Consider the following 5692-nt stretch of genomic DNA (forward strand, 5'->3'; position numbering starts at 1 on the left):
AAAAAAAAAAAAAAAAAAAAAAAAAAAAAAAAAAAGTTAAAAAAAGAATTAGTAATAGAATGGTAATGGTTAATACAATTTAGTATGCCTAAAAATCACTTGAAAAGCTTGCTAACAATGCAAATTCTTGTGCCTTATGCCTGAGATTTTGATTCAGTACGTCTAGTATGGGACATAGGAATCTGTATTTTTAGGAATGTTAAAGGAAAATTGCTTAAAATAGGGTAAATTATGACTTACAAATATAAAATGAACACTTGTCTAAGATTTTTGTTTAACTCATTTATTTAATGAGGGAGCCAGTAAGATGTTATAATGAGTTTTATGGAAAATTAAAAGAGTCACACATATCTAGGTACTAAGGAACACTGAAATAAATTTGCTTGATAGGTTCAAAACTGACTTCTTGATGGAAGGTGGAAAAAGGAAAATTAATTATACTTCCACCAAAATCAATCATTTGCATATCTATAGAGAAGAATATTTGCATTACTATCAGTAATCTACAACTAACAGAATTGCAAATAACAAAGAAAACAAAAGTCACAGAGATCCTATAGAAACAGATAACCCAGGTTATTCTAGACAAGGCTGAGATTTCCATTTTCTCCGGAAACAAGTTGCTCAAGCAATTCAAATACAACAAATGTGGTCAGTGGGTAACAGCTGGAGAAATCATTTTCTAACCTATAATCAAGACTGTTGAATTACTTCCTTCACTAGAAAGAATAAAATACTACCACATAAATTTGTATAATGATAATGGCCCACTATGAATGCTTTGGTGTTCTTAATTTTCTTAAGATTTATTAATATTTCTGAAGTAACTACTAAATGCCAAGTAATATATTTTCTAATTTAATCTTTCATTGACTTTTACTTCCACTTCAGTTGAGCTACTCACTTTCATGGCTGTAAACTTAACTTTTCAATAACTTAAAAATTGATTTCTAACGTTATAAACTCTAATGTTCCACTCTGTGACCTGCTCTTTCAGACTCTGTCTTCCTTACTGCCAATTCACTTTCTCTTCTATCTCTTCGAGTGCCCCAGTATCTTGATTCTTCCATTTTCTTTTTTCTTTCTTTTTTTTTTCAAGTAGACACATGGTAATTTCACACGTTGATGGGTATAATGTGGTATTTTGATGCATGACACATTGTTAAAACCTCTCCTCCCTATCTTTCCCAGTCCGGAAACCACTGTTCTACTCTCTATTTCTATTAGATCAGTGTTTTTAGATTTCACATATTAATAAGATCATGTGCTATTTGTCTTTCTGTGGTTAGTTTATTTCACTTACCACAATGTCCTCTATGCTCATTCATGTTGTCACAAGTGACACAATTTTATCCTTTTTTTGTGGCCAAATGTGCACATGATATAGTTTGGATATTTGTCCTCACCCATATCTCATGTTATATTGTAATCCCCACTGTTAGAGATGGGGCCTGGCAGGAGGTGTTTGGGTCATGGAGGTGGATCCCTCATGGCTTAGTGCTCTCCTCATGATAGTGAACGAGCTCTCAAGCTTCCGGAGGCCTCCCCAGAAGCAGATGTTGGCACTATGCTTCCTGTACAGCCCACAGAACCAGGAGCCAATTAAGTCTCTTTTCTTGTAAATCACCCAATCTCAGTTATTTCTTTATAGCAATGCAAGAATGGCCAAATATAGCAAATATGCCACATTTTCTGTATTCATTCATTCATTGATGGACACTTAGGTTGATTCTAGGCTATTGTGAATAGTGCTGTAATAAACACGAGAGTGCAGAAATCTCTTTGATGTACTGATTTAATTTTCTTTGAATATATACCCAGTAGTGGGATTGCTGGATTACGTGGTCTATTTTTACTGTTTTTAAAAGTTATATTGTTTTCCATAACAATTGCTCTAATTTACATTTCCACCAACAGTGTATGAACATTCCCCTTTTTTCACATCCTTGCCAGCATTTGTTATTTTTTGACTTTTTCATAAAAGGCATTCTAAGCGGGGTGAGATGATATCTCACTGTGGGTTTGACTGGCATTTCTCTGATTATTAGTGATGATGAGCATTTTTTCATATACCTGTTGGTGATTTTTATGTCTTATTTGGAGAAATGTCTATTCAGCTCTCTTGACTATTTTCTAATCCAATTATTTGTATTTTTGCTATTGAGTTGTTTGAGTTTTCTATAAATTTGGGATATTAACCCCTTATCAAGTGAATAGTTTGCAGATACTTTCTCCCATTTTGTAGGTTGTCTCTTCACTTTGGTGATTGTTTCCTGTGCAGTGCAGAAGTTTTTATTTGGTGTAATCCCATTTGTTTATTTTTGCTTTTTCTGTGCATGTCTTTTGATGTCTTTTCTAAAAAGTCCTTGTCCAGACAAATGACATATAACATTTCACCTATGTTTTCTTCTACTAGTTTCATAGTTTGGGGTCTTATATTTAAATGTTTAATTTATTTTGAGTTGATTTTTGTATATGATGAGAGATAGGGGTCTAGTTTCATTCTTTTGTATGTGGCTATTCACTTTTCCCAGCACCATTTATTGAAAAGACTGTCTTTTCCCCATTGTATGTTTGCATGTTTGTCAAAAATAAGTTGCCTGTAAATGTGTGGATTTATGCCTGGGCTCTCTATTTCTGTTCCACTGGTCTATATGCCTGTTTTTATGTCAATACCATGCTGTTTTAGTCAGGATAGCTTTGTAATATATTTTGAAATCAGATTGTGTAATACCTCTAGCATTGCTCTTTTTGCTTAAGATTTATTTGGCTCTTTGGGGTCTTTTGTAGTTTCACATGGATTTTAAGATCTTGTTTAATATCTGTGAAGAATGAAATTGGACAATTGATAGAGCTTATATTGGATCTATAGATTGATTTGAGTAGTATGGTCATTTCAACAATATTAATTCTTTTAGTCCATGAACATGGGATAGTCCCATGAACATGGGAAAAAATTCTATTTATTTTAATTTTTTTCAATTGCTTTTATCAATGTTTAATAGTTTTCACCTTTCTGTGGCTTAATTTATATGTAGGTATTTTGTTTTTTTAATAACTATTTTAAATGGGATTACTTTCTCGATTCCTTTTTCAGATAGTCTGCTATTGGTATAAAGAAATGTTACTGATTTTTTATGTTGATTTTGTATCCTGAAACTTTATTGTATTCATTTACTATTTCTGATTCTCAGTGGTGTATTTAGGGTTTTTTACATATATGATCATTTCATCTGCAAAGAGGGACAATTTGACTTTTTTTTTTTTCCAATTTGGATCCCTTTTATTTCTTTCTCTTACCTAATTGTTCTGACTAGGACTTCCAGTACTATGTCAAATAGAAGTGATTAAAGTGAACATCCTTGTCATGTTCCAGATCCTAGAGGCAAAGCTTTCTTTTCACCGTTCAGTATAATGTTGCCTATGGGTTATTACATATGGTCTTTATTTTATTATGTTCTTTTATAACTAATTTGTTGAAAAAATTGATCATAAAAGGATGTCAAATTTTGTCAAATGCTTTTCCTGCATCTATTGAAATGATTATGTTTTTTATCCTTCATAGTTTTACGTGTATTAGACCATCCTTACCTCCTTGGGTAAATACTACTTGATTATGGTGACTAATCTTTTTAATGTGCTTTTGAATTACCAATGCTCACACTGCTGGTTTTGAATTTTTGCATCTATGTTTATCAATGATATTGGCCTATAGTTTTCTTTTATTAGCTGTTCTTGTCTCATTTTGAAGTCAGGTAATGCTATATTCATAGAATGAGTTTGGAAGAGTCCCCTCTTTTTCATTTTTTTGAAATACTTTGTAAATAATTTGTGCATGTTTTTAAAATGTTTTGTAGAATTTGTCAGTGAAAACCATCAGGTCGTGAACTTTTCTTTCTTCTTCTATTTTTTTTGAGACAGAGTCTCACTCTTTTACTGAGGCTGGCATACATTGGTGCAGTCATAGCTGACTGCAGCCTCAAACTCCTGGTCTTAAGTGATCCTCCTGCACCAGCTTCCTGAGTACAAGTGCACACCACTACATCTGGGGAATTTTATTTTATTTTAGAGATGGAGTCTCGTTATGTTGCCCAGGCTAACCCTGAACTCCTGGCCTCTAGTGATTCTCCTGCCTTGGGCTCCTAAAATGTGAGATTGCAGTTGTGAGCTACTGTGTGAAGTCTTTCAGATTTTCCTTGACTGAGAGACTAAATCGCACCTTCAATCTCATTGTCATTGGTGTGTTCACATTTTCTATTCTTCTTTCTTCAATTTTGATAGGTTATATGTGCCCAGAGCATATATATTTCTTCTTAGTTTTTCAATTTATTGGTGTATAATTGTTTGTAGTACTTGCTCATGATTCCTTGTATTTCTGTAGTGTCCATCATAGTATCTCCTTTTTCATCTCTGATTTTACGTGAATTTTCTCTTTTTTCTTAGTCTGACAAAACATTTGTCAATTTTATCTTTTCAAAAAATATTCCTTCGTTTAATTAATCATTTGTATTTTTGTCTTCATTTTGTATATTTGTGCTCTGATCTTTATATTCTTTTGCTAATTTGGGGCTTAGTTTGTTCTTGATTTTATAGTTCCTTGAAATACATTGTTAGGTGGTTTATTAATTATCTTTCTTCTTTATTGGTGTAGAAATGTATTGCTATAAACCTCCCTCTAAGGACTGTTTTGCTGTATTTCATAAGTTTTCATATGTTCTGATTTCATTTTTATTTGTCTTAAGACATTAAAAAAATTTTTTTTTCATTGACCCATTGATTGTTTAGGGATATGTTGTTTAATTTGTATGTATTTGCACAATTTCTGAAGTTTCTTTTGTTATTTATTTCTAGCTTTATTCCATATAGTCAGAAAAAACATGTGATATGATTTGGTATTTTGATTAGCTAAGACTTGTTTTGTGGTTTAACATATCTATCATGGACAATATTCCATGTGCAGGTGAAAAGACTGTAAATTATGCAATTGTTGGATGAAATGTTATGTAAATAACTGTTAAGTTCTTTTGATCTAGACTGCAGTTTAAATATTTCTTTGTTGAGATTCTCTCTCAATCATCTGCTCATTGCTGAAAATGGGATGTCGAGGTTTCTTACTATTGTTGTACTTTTTTTTGTCTCTCCTTTTAGATCTATTAATGTTTGCTTTATATATTTAGGTTCTCCAATGTTGAGTGCATTATATATTTACAATTATAGTATTCTTTTGTTGTACTGACCCCTTTATTATTACATAATGGCCTTGTTTGTCTGTGTGTACAGTTTTTTTACTTTAAGTCTATTTTGTTTGATATAAATATATCTACTCCTGCATTCTTTTGGTTTCCATTGTCATAAAATATATTTTTTCCATCTGATCACTTTCAATTTATGTGTGTATTTACAGGTGACAGGAGTCTCTTATAGAAAGAATATAGTTAGGTCTTATTTTTAATCCATTTATGCATTCTATGTCTTCTTACTGGATAATTTAATCTATTTACATTCAAGGTAATTATTGATAGATAAGGACTTGTACTGCCATATACTGTTTTCTTGCTGTCTTTTAGAAATTTTGTGCCTTTTTGTTCCTTTATTGTCTTCGTTTGTAGTTAAGTGATTTTCTCTGTGTGTTTTGTTTCTTGTTCTTTTATTTTAGTGCATCTATTAAAAATTTTTGCCTTTTGGTTATTAT

Source organism: Rhinopithecus bieti, unplaced genomic scaffold, assembly GCF_001698545.2.
Source record: "Rhinopithecus bieti isolate Rb0 unplaced genomic scaffold, ASM169854v2 scaffold_50257, whole genome shotgun sequence".
NCBI classification, from domain to species: Eukaryota; Metazoa; Chordata; class Mammalia; order Primates; family Cercopithecidae; genus Rhinopithecus; species Rhinopithecus bieti.